Here is a 19,326-nt window from a genome sequence, read left to right as displayed (position 1 = left end):
TTCGTGTTTCTTGTCAATTTTTGCTGGTTTTCATCCAATGAACTTATTTCAGTCAACTAGATCTTTCTTCTTCAAAGCAAAAAGATTTTATCTTCAAATACAAGAACTTTTCGTGGTTTTGTTTGTTTTCAGCAAATGAACAGATTTCAGCGAGCAAGACGTTTTTTCTTTAATCGCGTAAGATTTTATCTTAAAATACAAGAACTTTTCCTGGTTCTTGTCAATTTTTGTTGGTTTTCATCTCATGAACTGATTTCAGTCAGCGAGATCTTTCTTCTTCAAAGCAAAAAGATTTTATCTTCAAATACAAGAACTTTTCGTGGTTTTGATGGTTTTCAGCAAATGAACAGATTTCAGCGAGCTGGAAGTTTTTTCCTTAATAGAGTAAGATTTTATCTTAAAATACAAGAACTTTTCGTGGTTCTTGTCAATTTTTGTTGGTTTTCATCTAATGAACTTATTTCAGTCAGCTAGATCTTTCTTCTTCAAAGCAAAAAGATTTTATCTTCAAATACAAGAACTTTTCGTGGTTTTGTTGGTTTTCAGCAAATGAACAGATTTCAGCGAGCAAGAAGTTTTTTCTTTAATAGCGTAAGATTTTATTTTAAAATACAAGAACTTTTCGTGGTTCTTGTCAATTTTTGTTGGTTTTCATCTAATGAACTTATTTCAGTCAGCTAAATCTTTCTTCTTCAAAGCAAAATTATTTTATCTTAAAATAAAAGAACTTTTCGTGGTTTTGATGGTTTTCAGCAAATGAACATATTTCAGCGAGCTGGAAGTTTTTTCCTTAATAGCGTAAGATATTATCTTAAAATACAAGAAGCTTTCGTGGTTCTTGTCAATTTTTGTTGGTTTTCATCTAATGAACTTATTTCAGTCAGCTAGATCTTTCTTCTTCAAAGCAAAAGGATTTTATCTCCAAACACAAGATCTTTTCGTGGTTTTGTTGGTTTTCAGCAAATGAACAGATTTCAGCGAGCAAGAAGTTTTTTCTTTAATAGCGTAAGATTTTATCTTAAAATACAAGAACTTTTGGTGGTTCTTGTCAATTTTTGTTGGTTTTCATCCAATGAACTTATTTCAGTCAACCAGATCTTTCTTCTTCAAAGCAAAAAGATTTTATCTTCAAATACAAGAACTTTTCGTGGTTTTGATGGTTTTCAGCAAATGAACATATTTCAGCGAGCTGGAAGTTTTTTCCTTAATAGAGTAAGATTTTATCTTAAAATACAAGAACTTTTCGTGGTTCTTGTCAATTTTTGTTGGTTTTCATCTGATGAACTTATTTCAGTCACCTAGATCTTTCTTCTTCAAAGCAGAAAGATTTTATCTTCAAATACAAGAACTTTTCGTTGTTTTGTTGGTTTTCAGCAAATGAACATATTTCAGCGAGCTGGGAGTTTTTTCTTTCATAGCGTAAGATTTTATCTTAAAATACAAGAACTTTTCGTGGTTCTTGTCAATTTTTGTTGGTTTTCACCTAATGAACTTATTTCAGTCAGCTAGATCTTTCTTCTTCAAAGCAAAAAGATTTTATCTTCAAATACAAGAACTTTTCGTGGTTTTGTTGGTTTTCAGCAAATGAACAGATTTCAGCGAGCAAGAAGTTTTTTCTTTAATAGCGTAAGATTTTATCTTAAAATACAAGAACTTTTCGTGGTTCTTGTCAATTTTTGTTCGTTTTCATCTAAGGAACTTATTTCAGTCAGCCAGATCTTTCTTCTTCAAAGCAAAAAGATTTTATCTTCAAATACAAGAACTTTTCGTGGTTTTGATGGTTTTCAGCAAATGAACAGATTTCAGCGAGCAAGAAGTTTTTTCTTTAATAGCGTAAGATTTTATCTTAAAATACAAGAACTTTTCGTGGTTCTTGTCAATTTTTGTTGGTTTTCATCTAATGAACTGATTTCAGTCAGCGAGATGTTTCTTCTTCAAAGCAAAAAGATTTTATCTTCAAATACAAGAACTTTTCGTGGTTTTGATGGTTTTCAGCAAATGAACATATTTCAGCGAGCTGGAAGTTTTTTCCTTAATAGAGTAAGATTTTATCTTAAAATACAAGAACTTTTCGTGGTTCTTGTCAATTTTTGTTGGTTTTCATCTAATGAACTTATTTCTGTCAGCTGGATCTTTCTTCTTCAAAGCAAAAAGATTTTATCTTAAAATACAAGAACTTTTGGTGGTTCTTGTCAATTTTTGTTGGTTTTCATCCAATGAACTTATTTCAGTCAACCAGATCTTTCTTCTTCAAAGCAAAAAGATTTTATCTTCAAATACAAGAACTTTTCGTGGTTTTGATGGTTTTCAGCAAATGAACATATTTCAGCGAGCTGGAAGTTTTTTCCTTAATAGAGTAAGATTTTATCTTAAAATACAAGAACTTTTCGTGGTTCTTGTCAATTTTTGTTGGTTTTCATCTGATGAACTTATTTCAGTCACCTAGATCTTTCTTCTTCAAAGCAGAAAGATTTTATCTTCAAATACAAGAACTTTTCGTTGTTTTGTTGGTTTTCAGCAAATGAACATATTTCAGCGAGCTGGGAGTTTTTTCTTTCATAGCGTAAGATTTTATCTTAAAATACAAGAACTTTTCGTGGTTCTTGTCAATTTTTGTTGGTTTTCACCTAATGAACTTATTTCAGTCAGCTAGATCTTTCTTCTTCAAAGCAAAAAGATTTTATCTTCAAATACAAGAACTTTTCGTGGTTTTGTTGGTTTTCAGCAAATGAACAGATTTCAGCGAGCAAGAAGTTTTTTCTTTAATAGCGTAAGATTTTATCTTAAAATACAAGAACTTTTCGTGGTTCTTGTCAATTTTTGTTCGTTTTCATCTAAGGAACTTATTTCAGTCAGCCAGATCTTTCTTCTTCAAAGCAAAAAGATTTTATCTTCAAATACAAGAACTTTTCGTGGTTTTGATGGTTTTCAGCAAATGAACAGATTTCAGCGAGCAAGAAGTTTTTTCTTTAATAGCGTAAGATTTTATCTTAAAATACAAGAACTTTTCGTGGTTCTTGTCAATTTTTGTTGGTTTTCATCTAATGAACTGATTTCAGTCAGCGAGATGTTTCTTCTTCAAAGCAAAAAGATTTTATCTTCAAATACAAGAACTTTTCGTGGTTTTGATGGTTTTCAGCAAATGAACATATTTCAGCGAGCTGGAAGTTTTTTCCTTAATAGAGTAAGATTTTATCTTAAAATACAAGAACTTTTCGTGGTTCTTGTCAATTTTTGTTGGTTTTCATCTGATGAACTTATTTCAGTCACCTTGATCTTTCTTCTTCAAAGCAAAAAGATTTTCTCTTCAAATACAAGAACTTTTCGTGGTTTTGTTGGTTTTCAGCAAATGAACAGATTTCAGCGAGCAAGAAGTTTTTTCTTTAATAGCGTAAGATTTTATCTTAAAATACAAGAACTTTTCGTGGTTCTTGTCAATTTTTGTTCGTTTTCATCTAATGAACTTATTTCAGTCAGCCAGATCTTTCTTCTTCAAAGCAAAAAGATTTTATCTTAAAATACAAGAACTTTTCGTGGTTTTGATGGTTTTCAGCAAATGAACAAATTTCAGCGAGCTGGAAGTTTTTTCCTTAATAGCGTAAGATTTTATCTTAAAATACAAGAACTTTTCGTGGTTCTTGTCAATTTTTGTTGGTTTTCATCTGATGAACTTATTTCAGTCAGCTAGATCTTACTTCTTCAAAGCAAAAAGATTTTATCTTAAAATACAAGAACTTTTCGTGGTTTTGATGGTTTTCAGCAAATGAACATATTTCAGCGAGCTGTAAGTTTTTTCCTTCATAGCGTAAGATTTTATCTTAAAATACAAGAACTTTTCGTGGTTCTTGTCAATTTTTGTTGGTTTTCATCTAATGAACTTATTTCAGTCAGCTAGATCTTTCTTCTTCAAATCAAAAAGATTTTATCTTCAAATACAAGAACTTTTCGTGGTTTTTTTGGTTTTCAGCAAATGAACAGATTTCAGCGAGCAAGAAGTTTTTTCTTTAATAGCGTAAGATTTTATCTTAAAATACAAGAACTTTTCGTGGTTCTTGTCAATTTTTGTTCGTTTTCATCTAATGAACTTATTTCAGTCAGCCAGATCTTTCTTCTTCAAAGCAAAAAGATTTTATCTTAAAATACAAGAACTTTTCGTGGTTTTGATGGTTTTCAGCAAATGAACAAATTTCAGCGAGCTGGAAGTTTTTTCCTTAATAGCGTAAGATTTTATCTTAAAATACAAGAACTTTTCGTGGTTCTTGTCAATTTTTGTTGGTTTTCATCTGATGAACTTATTTCAGTCAGCTAGATCTTACTTCTTCAAAGCAAAAAGATTTTATCTTAAAATACAAGAACTTTTCGTGGTTTTGATGGTTTTCAGCAAATGAACATATTTCAGCGAGCTGGAAGTTTTTTCCTTAATAGAGTAAGATTTTATCTTAAAATACAAGAACTTTTCGTGGTTCTTGTCAATTTTTGTTGGTTTTCATCTAATGAACTTATTTCTGTCAGCTGGATCTTTCTTCTTCAAAGCAAAAAGATTTTATCTTAAAATACAAGAACTTTTGGTGGTTCTTGTCAATTTTTGTTGGTTTTCATCCAATGAACTTATTTCAGTCAACCAGATCTTTCTTCTTCAAAGCAAAAAGATTTTATCTTCAAATACAAGAACTTTTCGTGGTTTTGATGGTTTTCAGCAAATGAACATATTTCAGCGAGCTGGAAGTTTTTTCCTTAATAGAGTAAGATTTTATCTTAAAATACAAGAACTTTTCGTGGTTCTTGTCAATTTTTGTTGGTTTTCATCTGATGAACTTATTTCAGTCACCTAGATCTTTCTTCTTCAAAGCAGAAAGATTTTATCTTCAAATACAAGAACTTTTCGTTGTTTTGTTGGTTTTCAGCAAATGAACATATTTCAGCGAGCTGGGAGTTTTTTCTTTCATAGCGTAAGATTTTATCTTAAAATACAAGAACTTTTCGTGGTTCTTGTCAATTTTTGTTGGTTTTCACCTAATGAACTTATTTCAGTCAGCTGGATCTTTCTTCTTCAAAGCAAAAAGATTTTATCTTCAAATACAAGAACTTTTCGTGGTTTTGTTGGTTTTCAGCAAATGAACAGATTTCAGCGAGCAAGAAGTTTTTTCTTTAATAGCGTAAGATTTTATCTTAAAATACAAGAACTTTTCGTGGTTCTTGTCAATTTTTGTTCGTTTTCATCTAAGGAACTTATTTCAGTCAGCCAGATCTTTCTTCTTCAAAGCAAAAAGATTTTATCTTCAAATACAAGAACTTTTCGTGGTTTTGATGGTTTTCAGCAAATGAACAGATTTCAGCGAGCAAGAAGTTTTTTCTTTAATAGCGTAAGATTTTATCTTAAAATACAAGAACTTTTCGTGGTTCTTGTCAATTTTTGTTGGTTTTCATCTAATGAACTGATTTCAGTCAGCGAGATGTTTCTTCTTCAAAGCAAAAAGATTTTATCTTCAAATACAAGAACTTTTCGTGGTTTTGATGGTTTTCAGCAAATGAACATATTTCAGCGAGCTGGAAGTTTTTTCCTTAATAGAGTAAGATTTTATCTTAAAATACAAGAACTTTTCGTGGTTCTTGTCAATTTTTGTTGGTTTTCATCTGATGAACTTATTTCAGTCACCTTGATCTTTCTTCTTCAAAGCAAAAAGATTTTCTCTTCAAATACAAGAACTTTTCGTGGTTTTGTTGGTTTTCAGCAAATGAACAGATTTCAGCGAGCAAGAAGTTTTTTCTTTAATAGCGTAAGATTTTATCTTAAAATACAAGAACTTTTCGTGGTTCTTGTCAATTTTTGTTCGTTTTCATCTAATGAACTTATTTCAGTCAGCCAGATCTTTCTTCTTCAAAGCAAAAAGATTTTATCTTAAAATACAAGAACTTTTCGTGGTTTTGATGGTTTTCAGCAAATGAACAAATTTCAGCGAGCTGGAAGTTTTTTCCTTAATAGCGTAAGATTTTATCTTAAAATACAAGAACTTTTCGTGGTTCTTGTCAATTTTTGTTGGTTTTCATCTGATGAACTTATTTCAGTCAGCTAGATCTTACTTCTTCAAAGCAAAAAGATTTTATCTTAAAATACAAGAACTTTTCGTGGTTTTGATGGTTTTCAGCAAATGAACATATTTCAGCGAGCTGTAAGTTTTTTCCTTCATAGCGTAAGATTTTATCTTAAAATACAAGAACTTTTCGTGGTTCTTGTCAATTTTTGTTGGTTTTCATCTAATGAACTTATTTCAGTCAGCTAGATCTTTCTTCTTCAAATCAAAAAGATTTTATCTTCAAATACAAGAACTTTTCGTGGTTTTGTTGGTTTTCAGCAAATGAACAGATTTCAGCGAGCAAGAAGTTTTTTCATTAATAGCGTAAGATTTTATCTTAAAATACAAGAACTTTTCGTGGTTCTTGTCAATTTTTGTTCGTTTTCATCCAATGAACTGATTTCAGTCAGCGAGATCTTTCTTCTTCAAAGCAAAAAGATTTTATCTTCAAATACAAGAACTTTTCGTGGTTTTGATGGTTTTCAGCAAATGAACATATTTCAGCGAGCTGGAAGTTTTTTCCTTAACAGAGTAAGATTTTATCTTATAATACAAGAACTTTTCGTGGTTCTTGTCAATTTTTGTTCGTTTTCATCCAATGAACTGATTCCAGTCAGCGAGATCTTTCTTCTTCAAAGCAAAAAGATTTTATCTTCAAATACAAGAACTTTTCGTGGTTTTGATGGTTTTCAGCAAATGAACATATTCCAGCGAGCTGGAAGTTTTTTCCTTAATAGAGTAATATTTTATCTTAAAATACAAGAAATTTTCGTGGTTCTTGTCAATTTTTGTTGGTTTTCATCTGATGAACTTATTTCAGTCACCTAGATCTTTCTTCTTCAAAGCAGAAAGATTTTATCTTCAAATACAACAACTTTTCGTTGTTTTGTTGGTTTTCAGCAAATGAACATATTTCAGCGAGCTGGAAGCTTTTTCCTTAGTAGAGTAAGATTTTATCTTATAATACAAGAACTTTTCGTGCTTCTTGTCAATTTTTGTTGGTTTTCATCTGATGAACTTATTTCAGTCAGCTAGATCTTTCTTCTTCAAAGCAAAAGGATTTTATCTTCAAATACAAGAACTTTTCGTGTTTTTGTTGGTTTTCAGCAAATGAACAGATTTCAGCGAGCAAGAAGTTTTTTCATTAATAGCGTAAGATTTTATCTTAAAATACAAGAACTTTTCGTGTTTCTTGTCAATTTTTGTTGGTTTTCATCCAATGAACTTATTTCAGTCAACTAGATCTTTCTTCTTCAAAGCAAAAAGATTTTATCTTCAAATACAAGAACTTTTCGTGGTTTTGTTGGTTTTCAGCAAATGAACAGATTTCAGCGAGCAAGAAGTTTTTTCTTTAATAGCGTAAGATTTTATCTTAAAATACAAGAACTTTTCGTGGTTCTTGTCAATTTTTGTTGGTTTTCATCTAATGAACTCATTTCAGTCAGCTAGATCTTTCTTCTTCAAAGCAAGAAGATTTTATCTTCAAATACAAGAACTTTGCGTGGTTTTGTTGGTTTTCAGCAAATGAACAGATTTCAGTGAGCAAGAAGTTTTTTCTTTAATAGCGTAAGATTTTATCTTAAAATACAAGAACTTTTCGTGTTTCTTGTCTATTTTTGTTGGTTTTCATCTAATGAACTTATTTCAGTCAGCCAGATCTTTCTTCTTCAAAGCAAAAAGATTTTATCTTAAAATACAAGAACTTTTCGTGGTTTTGATGGTTTTCAGCAAATGAACATATTTCAGCGAGCTGGAAGTTTTTTCCTTAATAGCGTAAGATTTTATCTTAAAATACAAGAACTTTTCGTGGTTCTTGTCAATTTTTGTTGGTTTTCATCCAATGAACTTATTTCGGTCAACTAGATCTTTCTTCTTCAAAGCAAAAAGATTTTATCTTCAAATACAAGAACTTTTCGTGGTTTTGTTGGTTTTCAGCAAATGAACAGATTTCAGCGAGGAAGAAGTTTTTTCTTTAATCGCGTAAGATTTTATCTCAAAATACAAGAACTTTTCGTGGTTCTTGTCAATTTTTGTTGGTTTTCATCTCATGAAATTATTTCAGTCAGCTAGATCTTTCTTCTTCAAAGCAAAAAGATTTTATCTTCAAATACAAGAACTTTTCGTGGTTTTGTTGGTTTTCAGCAAATGAACTGATTTCAGCGAGCAAGAAGTTTTTTCTTTAATAGCGTAAGATTTTATCTTAAAATACAAGAACTTTTCGTGGTTCTTGTCAATTTTTGTTCGTTTTCATCTCATGAACTGATTTCAGTCAGCGAGATCTTTCTTCTTCAAAGCAAAAAGATTTTATCTTCAAATACAAGAACTTTTCGTGGTTTTGTTGGTTTTCAGCAAATGAACAGATTTCAGCGAGCAAGAAGTTTTTTCTTTAATAGCGTAAGATTTTATCTTAAAATACAAGAACTTTTGGTGGTTCTTGTCAATTTTTGTTGGTTTTCATCCAATGAACTTATTTCAGTCAACTAGATCTTTCTTCTTCAAAGCAAAAAGATTTTATCTTCAAATACAAGAACTTTTCGTGGTTTTGTTGGTTTTCAGCAAATGAACAGATTTCAGCGAGCAAGAAGTTTTTTCTTTAATAGCGTAAGATTTTATCTTAAAATACAAGAACTTTTCGTGGTTCTTGTCAATTTTTGTTCGTTTTCATCCAATGAACTGATTTCAGTCACCTAGATCTTTCTTCTTCAAAGCAGAAAGATTTTATCTTCAAATACAAGAACTTTTCGTTGTTTTGTTGGTTTTCAGCAAATGAACATATTTCAGCGAGCTGGGAGTTTTTTCTTTAATAGCGTAAGATTTTATCTTAAAATACAAGAACCTTTCGTGGTTCTTGTCAATTTTTGTTGGTTTTCATCTAATGAACTTATTTCAGTCAGCTAGATCTTTCTTCTTCAAAGCAAAAAGATTTTATCTTCAAATACAAGAACTTTTCGTGGTTTTGTTGGTTTTCAGCAAATGAACAGATTTCAGCGAGCAAGAAGTTTTTTCTTTAATAGCGTAAGATTTTATCTTAAAATACAAGAACTTTTCGTGGTTCTTGTCAATTTTTGTTCGTTTTCATCGAAGGAACTTATTTCAGTCAGCCAGATCTTTCTTCTTCAAAGCAAAAAGATTTTATCTTAAAATACAAGAACTTTTCGTGGTTTTGATGGTTTTCAGCAAATGAACATATTTCAGCGAGCTGGAAGTTTTTTCCTTAATAGCGTAAGATTTTATCTTAAAATACAAGAACTTTTCGTGGTTCTTGTCAATTTTTGTTGGTTTTCATCTAATGAACTTATTTCAGTCAGCTCGATCTTTCTTCTTCAAATCAAAAAGATTTCATCTTCAAATACAAGAACTTTTCGTGGTTTTGTTGGTTTTCAGCAAATGAACAGATTTCAGCGAGCAAGAAGTTTTTTCATTAATAGCGTAAGATTTTATCTTAAAATACAAGAACTTTTCGTGGTTCTTGTCAATTTTTGTTCGTTTTCATCCAATGAACTCATTTCAGTCAGCGAGATCTTTCTTCTTCAAAGCAAAAAGATTTTATCTTCAAATACAAGAACTTTTCGTGGTTTTGATGGTTTTCAGCAAATGAACAGATTTCAGCGAGCAAGAAGTTTTTTCTTTAATAGCGTAAGATTTTATCTTAAAATACAAGAACTTTTCGTGTTTCTTGTCAATTTTTGTTGGTTTTCATCCAATGAACTTATTTCAGTCAACTAGATCTTTCTTCTTCAAAGCAAAAAGATTTTATCTTCAAATACAAGAACTTTTCGTGGTTTTGTTGGTTTTCAGCAAATGAACAGATTTCAGCGAGCAAGAAGTTTTTTCTTTAATAGCGTAAGATTTTATCTTAAAATACAAGAACTTTTCGTGGTTCTTGTCAATTTTTGTTGGTTTTCATCTAATGAACTCATTTCAGTCAGCTAGATCTTTCTTCTTCAAAGCAAGAAGATTTTATCTTCAAATACAAGAACTTTGCGTGGTTTTGTTGGTTTTCAGCAAATGAACAGATTTCAGTGAGCAAGAAGTTTTTTCTTTAATAGCGTAAGATTTTATCTTAAAATACAAGAACTTTTCGTGTTTCTTGTCTATTTTTGTTGGTTTTCATCTAATGAACTTATTTCAGTCAGCCAGATCTTTCTTCTTCAAAGCAAAAAGATTTTATCTTAAAATACAAGAACTTTTCGTGGTTTTGATGGTTTTCAGCAAATGAACATATTTCAGCGAGCTGGAAGTTTTTTCCTTAATAGCGTAAGATTTTATCTTAAAATACAAGAACTTTTCGTGGTTCTTGTCAATTTTTGTTGGTTTTCATCCAATGAACTTATTTCGGTCAACTAGATCTTTCTTCTTCAAAGCAAAAAGATTTTATCTTCAAATACAAGAACTTTTCGTGGTTTTGTTGGTTTTCAGCAAATGAACAGATTTCAGCGAGGAAGAAGTTTTTTCTTTAATCGCGTAAGATTTTATCTCAAAATACAAGAACTTTTCGTGGTTCTTGTCAATTTTTGTTGGTTTTCATCTCATGAAATTATTTCAGTCAGCTAGATCTTTCTTCTTCAAAGCAAAAAGATTTTATCTTCAAATACAAGAACTTTTCGTGGTTTTGTTGGTTTTCAGCAAATGAACTGATTTCAGCGAGCAAGAAGTTTTTTCTTTAATAGCGTAAGATTTTATCTTAAAATACAAGAACTTTTCGTGGTTCTTGTCAATTTTTGTTCGTTTTCATCTCATGAACTGATTTCAGTCAGCGAGATCTTTCTTCTTCAAAGCAAAAAGATTTTATCTTCAAATACAAGAACTTTTCGTGGTTTTGTTGGTTTTCAGCAAATGAACAGATTTCAGCGAGCAAGAAGTTTTTTCTTTAATAGCGTAAGATTTTATCTTAAAATACAAGAACTTTTGGTGGTTCTTGTCAATTTTTGTTGGTTTTCATCCAATGAACTTATTTCAGTCAACTAGATCTTTCTTCTTCAAAGCAAAAAGATTTTATCTTCAAATACAAGAACTTTTCGTGGTTTTGTTGGTTTTCAGCAAATGAACAGATTTCAGCGAGCAAGAAGTTTTTTCTTTAATAGCGTAAGATTTTATCTTAAAATACAAGAACTTTTCGTGGTTCTTGTCAATTTTTGTTCGTTTTCATCCAATGAACTGATTTCAGTCACCTAGATCTTTCTTCTTCAAAGCAGAAAGATTTTATCTTCAAATACAAGAACTTTTCGTTGTTTTGTTGGTTTTCAGCAAATGAACATATTTCAGCGAGCTGGGAGTTTTTTCTTTAATAGCGTAAGATTTTATCTTAAAATACAAGAACCTTTCGTGGTTCTTGTCAATTTTTGTTGGTTTTCATCTAATGAACTTATTTCAGTCAGCTAGATCTTTCTTCTTCAAAGCAAAAAGATTTTATCTTCAAATACAAGAACTTTTCGTGGTTTTGTTGGTTTTCAGCAAATGAACAGATTTCAGCGAGCAAGAAGTTTTTTCTTTAATAGCGTAAGATTTTATCTTAAAATACAAGAACTTTTCGTGGTTCTTGTCAATTTTTGTTCGTTTTCATCGAAGGAACTTATTTCAGTCAGCCAGATCTTTCTTCTTCAAAGCAAAAAGATTTTATCTTAAAATACAAGAACTTTTCGTGGTTTTGATGGTTTTCAGCAAATGAACATATTTCAGCGAGCTGGAAGTTTTTTCCTTAATAGCGTAAGATTTTATCTTAAAATACAAGAACTTTTCGTGGTTCTTGTCAATTTTTGTTGGTTTTCATCTAATGAACTTATTTCAGTCAGCTCGATCTTTCTTCTTCAAATCAAAAAGATTTCATCTTCAAATACAAGAACTTTTCGTGGTTTTGTTGGTTTTCAGCAAATGAACAGATTTCAGCGAGCAAGAAGTTTTTTCATTAATAGCGTAAGATTTTATCTTAAAATACAAGAACTTTTCGTGGTTCTTGTCAATTTTTGTTCGTTTTCATCCAATGAACTCATTTCAGTCAGCGAGATCTTTCTTCTTCAAAGCAAAAAGATTTTATCTTCAAATACAAGAACTTTTCGTGGTTTTGATGGTTTTCAGCAAATGAACAGATTTCAGCGAGCAAGAAGTTTTTTCTTTAATAGCGTAAGATTTTATCTTAAAATACAAGAACTTTTCGTGGTTCTTGTCAATTTTTGTTCGTTTTCATCTAATGAACTGATTTCAGTCAGCGAGATGTTTCTTCTTCAAAGCAAAAAGATTTTATCTTCAAATACAAGAACTTTTCGTGGTTTTGATGGTTTTCAGCAAATGAACATATTTCAGCGAGCTGGAAGTTTTTTCCTTAATAGAGTAAGATTTTATCTTAAAATACAAGAACTTTTCGTGGTTCTTGTCAATTTTTGTTGGTTTTCATCTGATGAACGTATTTCAGTCACCTTGATCTTTCTTCTTCAAAGCAGAAAGATTTTATCTTCAAATACAAGAACTTTTCATTGTTTTGTTGGTTTTCAGCAAATGAACATATTTCAGCGAGCTGGGAGTTTTTTCTTTAATAGCGTAAGATTTTATCTTAAAATACAAGAACTTTTCGTGGTTCTTGTCAATTTTTGTTGGTTTTCATCTAATGAACTTATTTCAGTCAGCTAGATCTTTCTTCTTCAAAGCAAAAAGATTTCATCTTAAAATACAAGAACTTTTCGTGGTTTTGATGGTTTTCAGCAAATGAACATATTTCAGCGAGCTGGAAGTTTTTTCCTTAATAGCGTAAGATTTTATCTTAAAATACAAGAACTTTTCGTGGTTCTTATCAATTTTTGTTGGTTTTCATCTAATGAACTTATTTCAGTCAGCTAGATCTTTCTTCTTCAAAGCAAAAGGATTTTATCTTCAAATACAAGAACTTTTCGTGGTTTTGATGGTTTTCAGCAAATGAACAGATTTCAGCGAGCAAGAAGTTTTTTCATTAATAGCGTAAGATTTTATCTTAAAATACAAGAACTTTTCGTGGTTCTTGTCAATTTTTGTTGGTTTTCATCTAATGAACTTATTTCATTCAGCCAGATCTTTCTTCTTCAAAGCAAAAAGATTTTATCTTAAAATACAAGAACTTTTCGTGGTTTTGATGGTTTTCAGCAAATGAACATATTTCAGCGAGCTGGAAGTTTTTTCCTTAATAGAGTAAGATTTTATCTTAAAATACAAGAAGTTTTCGTGGTTCTTGTCAATTTTTGTTGGTTTTCATCTCATGAAATTATTTCAGTCAGCTGGATCTTTCTTCAAAGCAAAAAGATTTTATCTTCAAATACAAGAACTTTTCGTGGTTTTGATGGTTTTCAGCAAATGAACATATTTCAGCGAGCTGGAAGTTTTTTCTTTAAAAGCGTAAGATTTTATCTTAAAATACAAGAACCTTTCGTGGTTCTTGTCAATTTTTGTTGGTTTTCATCTAATGAACTTATTTCAGTCAGCTAGATCTTTCTTCTTCAAAGCAAAAAGATTTTATCTTCAAATACAAGAACTTTTCGTGGTTTTGTTGGTTTTCAGCAAATGAACAGATTTCAGCGAGCAAGAAGTTTTTTCTTTAATAGCGTAAGATTTTATCTTAAAATACAAGAACTTTTCGTGGTTCTTGTCAATTTTTGTTCGTTTTCATCGAAGGAACTTATTTCAGTCAGCCAGATCTTTCTTCTTCAAAGCAAAAAGATTTTATCTTAAAATACAAGAACTTTTCGTGGTTTTGATGGTTTTCAGCAAATGAACATATTTCAGCGAGCTGGAAGTTTTTTCCTTAATAGCGTAAGATTTTATCTTAAAATACAAGAACTTTTCGTGGTTCTTGTCAATTTTTGTTGGTTTTCATCTAATGAACTTATTTCAGTCAGCTCGATCTTTCTTCTTCAAATCAAAAAGATTTCATCTTCAAATACAAGAACTTTTCGTGGTTTTGTTGGTTTTCAGCAAATGAACAGATTTCAGCGAGCAAGAAGTTTTTTCATTAATAGCGTAAGATTTTATCTTAAAATACAAGAACTTTTCGTGGTTCTTGTCAATTTTTGTTCGTTTTCATCCAATGAACTCATTTCAGTCAGCGAGATCTTTCTTCTTCAAAGCAAAAAGATTTTATCTTCAAATACAAGAACTTTTCGTGGTTTTGATGGTTTTCAGCAAATGAACAGATTTCAGCGAGCAAGAAGTTTTTTCTTTAATAGCGTAAGATTTTATCTTAAAATACAAGAACTTTTCGTGGTTCTTGTCAATTTTTGTTCGTTTTCATCTAATGAACTGATTTCAGTCAGCGAGATGTTTCTTCTTCAAAGCAAAAAGATTTTATCTTCAAATACAAGAACTTTTCGTGGTTTTGATGGTTTTCAGCAAATGAACATATTTCAGCGAGCTCGAAGTTTTTTCCTTAATAGAGTAAGATTTTATCTTAAAATACAAGAACTTTTCGTGGTTCTTGTCAATTTTTGTTGGTTTTCATCTGATGAACGTATTTCAGTCACCTTGATCTTTCTTCTTCAAAGCAGAAAGATTTTATCTTCAAATACAAGAACTTTTCATTGTTTTGTTGGTTTTCAGCAAATGAACATATTTCAGCGAGCTGGGAGTTTTTTCTTTAATAGCGTAAGATTTTATCTTAAAATACAAGAACTTTTCGTGGTTCTTGTCAATTTTTGTTGGTTTTCATCTAATGAACTTATTTCAGTCAGCTAGATCTTTCTTCTTCAAAGCAAAAAGATTTCATCTTAAAATACAAGAACTTTTCGTGGTTTTGATGGTTTTCAGCAAATGAACATATTTCAGCGAGCTGGAAGTTTTTTCCTTAATAGCGTAAGATTTTATCTTAAAATACAAGAACTTTTCGTGGTTCTTATCAATTTTTGTTGGTTTTCATCTAATGAACTTATTTCAGTCAGCTAGATCTTTCTTCTTCAAAGCAAAAGGATTTTATCTTCAAATACAAGAACTTTTCGTGGTTTTGATGGTTTTCAGCAAATGAACAGATTTCAGCGAGCAAGAAGTTTTTTCATTAATAGCGTAAGATTTTATCTTAAAATACAAGAACTTTTCGTGGTTCTTGTCAATTTTTGTTGGTTTTCATCTAATGAACTTATTTCATTCAGCCAGATCTTTCTTCTTCAAAGCAAAAAGATTTTATCTTAAAATACAAGAACTTTTCGTGGTTTTGATGGTTTTCAGCAAATGAACATATTTCAGCGAGCTGGAAGTTTTTTCCTTAATAGAGTAAGATTTTATCTTAAAATACAAGAAGTTTTCGTGGTTCTTGTCAATTTTTGTTGGTTTTCATCTCATGAAATTATTTCAGTCAGCTGGATCTTTCTTCAAAGCAAAAAGATTTTATCTTCAAATACAAGAACTTTTCGTGGTTTTGATGGTTTTCAGCAAATGAACATATTTCAGCGAGCTGGAAGTTTTTTCTTTAAAAGCGTAAGATTTTATCTTAAAATACAAGAACTTTTCGTGGTTTTGATGGTTTTCAGCAAATGAACATATTTCAGCGAGCTGGAAGTTTTTTCTTTAAAAGCGTAAGATTTTATCTTAAAATACAAGAACTTTTCGTGGTTCTTGTCAATTTTTGTTCGTTTTCATCTAATGAACTTATTTCAGTCAGCCAGACCTTTCTTCTTCAAAGCAAAAAGATTTTATCTTCAAATACAAGAACTTTTCGTGGTTTTGATGGTTTTCAGCAAATGAACATATTTCAGCGAGCTGGAAGTTTTTTCCTCAATAGAGTAAGATTTTATCTTATAATACAAGAACTTTTCGTGGTTCTTGTCAATTTTTGTTGGTTTTCATCTAATGAACTTATTTCAGTCAGCTAGATCTTTCTTCTTCAAAGCAAAAAGATTTTATCTTAAAATACAAGAACTTTTCGTGGTTTTGATGGTTTTCAGTAAATGAACATATTTCAGCGAGCTGGAAGTTTTTTCCTTAATAGCATAAGATTTTATCTTAAAATACAAGAACTTTTCGTGGTTCTTGTCAATTTTTGTTGGTTTTCATCGAATGAACTTATTTCAGTCAGCTAGATCTTTCTTCTTCAAAGCAAAAGGATTTTATCTTCAAATACAAGAACTTTTCGTGGTTTTGATGGTTTTCAGCAAATGAACAGATTTCAGCGAGCAAGAAGTTTCTTCATTAATAGCGTAAGATTTTATCTTAAAATACAAAAACTTTTCGTGGTTCTTGTCAATTTTTGTTCGTTTTCATCCAATGAACTGATTTCAGTCAGCGAGATCTTTCTTCTTCAAAGCAAAAAGATTTTATCTTCAAATACAAGAACTTTTCGTGGTTTTGATGGTTTTCAGCAAATGAACATATTTCAGAGAGCTGGAAGCTTTTTCCTTAATAGAGTAAGATTTTATCTTATAATACAAGAACTTTTCGTGGTTCTTGTCAATTTTTGTTGGTTTTCATCCAATGAACTTATTTCAGTCAGCTAGATCTTTCTTCAAAGCAAAAAGATTTTATCTTCAAATACAAGAACTTTTCGTGGTTTTGTTGGTTTTCAGCAAATGAACAGATTTCAGCGAGCAAGAAGTTTTTTCTTTAATAGCGTAAGATTTTATCTTAAAATACAAGAACTTTTCGTGGTTCTTGTCAATTTTTGTTGGTTTTCATCTAATGAACTTATTTCAGTCAGCTAGATCTTTCTTCTTCAAAGCAAAAAGATTTTATCTTCAAATACAAGAACTTTTCGTGGTTTTGTTGGTTTTCAGCAAATGAACAGATTTCAGCGAGCAAGAAGTTTTTTCGTTAATAGCGTAAGATTTTATCTTAAAATACAAGAACTTTTCGTGGTTCTTGTCAATTTTTGTTGGTTTTCATCTAATGAACTTATTTCAGTCAGCTAGATCTTTCTTCTTCAAAGCAAAAAGATTTTATCTTCAAATACAAGAACTTTTCGTGGTTTTGTTGGTTTTCAGCAAATGAACAGATTTCAGCGAGCAAGAAATTTTTTCTTTAATAGCGTAAGATTTTATCTTAAAATACAAGAACTTTTCGTGGTTCTTGTCAATTTTTGTTGGTTTTCATCTCATGAACTTATTTCATTCAGCCAGATCTTTCTTCTTCAAAGCAAAAAGATTTTATCTTAAAATACAAGAACTTTTCGTGGTTTTGATGGTTTTCAGCAAATGAACATATTTCAGCGAGCTGGAAGTTTTTTCCTTAATAGAGTAAGATTTTATCTTAAAATACAAGAAGTTTTCGTGGTTCTTGTCAATTTTTGTTGGTTTTCATCTCATGAAATTATTTCAGTCAGCTAGATCTTTCTTCAAAGCAAAAAGATTTTATCTTCAAATACAAAAACTTTTCGTGGTTTTGTTGGTTTTCAGCAAATGAACAGATTTCAGCGAGCAAGAAGTTTTTTCTTTAATAGCGTAAGATTTTATCTTAAAATACAAGAACTTTTCGTGGTTCTTGTCAATTTTTGTTCGTTTTCATCCAATGAACTGATTTCAGTCAGCTAGATCTTTCTTCTTCAAAGCAAAAAGATTTTATCTTCAAATACAAGAACTTTTCGTGGTTTTGATGGATTTCAGCAAATGAACATATTTCAGCGAGCTGGAAATTTTTTCCTTAATCGAGTAAGATTTTATCTTAAAATACAAGAACTTTTCGTGGTTCTTGTCAATTTTTGTTGGTTTTCATCTAATGAACTCATTTCAGTCAGCTAGATCTTTCTTCTTCAAAGCAAGAAGATTTTATCTTCAAATACAAGAACTTTGCGTGGTTTTGTTGGTTTTCAGCAAATGAACAGATTTCAGCGAGCAAGAAGTTTTTTCTTTAATAGCGTAAGATTTTATCTTAAAATACAAGAACTTTTCGTGTTTCTTGTCTATTTTTGTTGGTTTTCATCTAATGAACTTATTTCAGTCAGCCACATATTTCTTCTTCAAAGCAAAAAGATTTTATCTTAAAATACAAGAACTTTTCGTGGTTTTGATGGTTTTCAGCAAATGAACATATTTCAGCGAGCTGGAAGTTTTTTCCTTAATAGCGTAAGATTTTATCTTAAAATACAAGAACTTTTCGTGGTTCTTGTCAATTTTTGTTGGTTTTCATCCAATGAACTTATTTCGGTCAACTAGATCTTTCTTCTTCAAAGCAAAAAGATTTTATCTTCAAATACAAGAACTTTTCGTGGTTTTGTTGGTTTTCAGCAAATGAACAGATTTCAGCGAGCAAGAAGTTTTTTCTTTAATCGCGTAAGATTTTATCTCAAAATACAAGAACTTTTCGTGGTTCTTGTCAATTTTTGTTCGTTTTCATCTCATGAACTGATTTCAGTCAGCGAGATCTTTCTTCTTCAAAGCAAAAAGATTTTATCTTCAAATACAAGAACTTTTCGTGGTTTTGTTGGTTTTCAGCAAATGAACAGATTTCAGCGAGCAAGAAGTTTTTTCTTTAATAGCGTAAGATTTTATCTTAAAATACAAGAACTTTTGGTGGTTCTTGTCAATTTTTGTTGGTTTTCATCCAATGAACTTATTTCAGTCAACTAGATCTTTCTTCTTCAAAGCAAAAAGATTTTATCTTCAAATACAAGAACTTTTCGTGGTTTTGTTGGTTTTCAGCAAATGAACAGATTTCAGCGAGCAAGAAGTTTTTTCTTTAATAGCGTAAGATTTTATCTTAAAATACAAGAACTTTTCGTGGTTCTTGTCAATTTTTGTTGGTTTTCATCTGATGAACTTATTTCAGTCACCTAGATCTTTCTTCTTCAAAGCAGAAAGATTTTATCTTCAAATACAAGAACTTTTCGTTGTTTTGTTGGTTTTCAGCAAATGAACATATTTCAGCGAGCTGGGAGTTTTTTCTTTAATAGCGTAAGATTTTATCTTAAAATACAAGAACTTTTCGTGGTTCTTGTCAATTTTTGTTGGTTTTCATCTAATGAACTTATTTCAGTCAGCTAGATCTTTCTTCTTCAAAGCAAAAAGATTTTATCTTCAAATACAAGAACTTTTCGTGGTTTTGTTGGTTTTCAGCAAATGAACAGATTTCAGCGAGCAAGAAGTTTTTTCTTTAATAGCGTAAGATTTTATCTTAAAATACAAGAACTTTTCGTGGTTCTTGTCAATTTTTGTTCGTTTTCATCTAAGGAACTTATTTCAGTCAGCCAGATCTTTCTTCTTCAAAGCAAAAAGATTTTATCTTAAAATACAAGAACTTTTCGTGGTTTTGATGGTTTTCAGCAAATGAACATATTTCAGCGAGCTGGAAGTTTTTTCCTTAATAGCGTAAGATT

The sequence above is a fragment of the Heptranchias perlo genome, unplaced genomic scaffold, assembly GCF_035084215.1.
Source record: "Heptranchias perlo isolate sHepPer1 unplaced genomic scaffold, sHepPer1.hap1 HAP1_SCAFFOLD_43, whole genome shotgun sequence".
Classification (NCBI taxonomy): Eukaryota; Metazoa; Chordata; class Chondrichthyes; order Hexanchiformes; family Hexanchidae; genus Heptranchias; species Heptranchias perlo.
The sequence above is the reverse complement of the archived record's forward strand: the minus strand, read 5'-3'. Positions refer to the sequence as shown.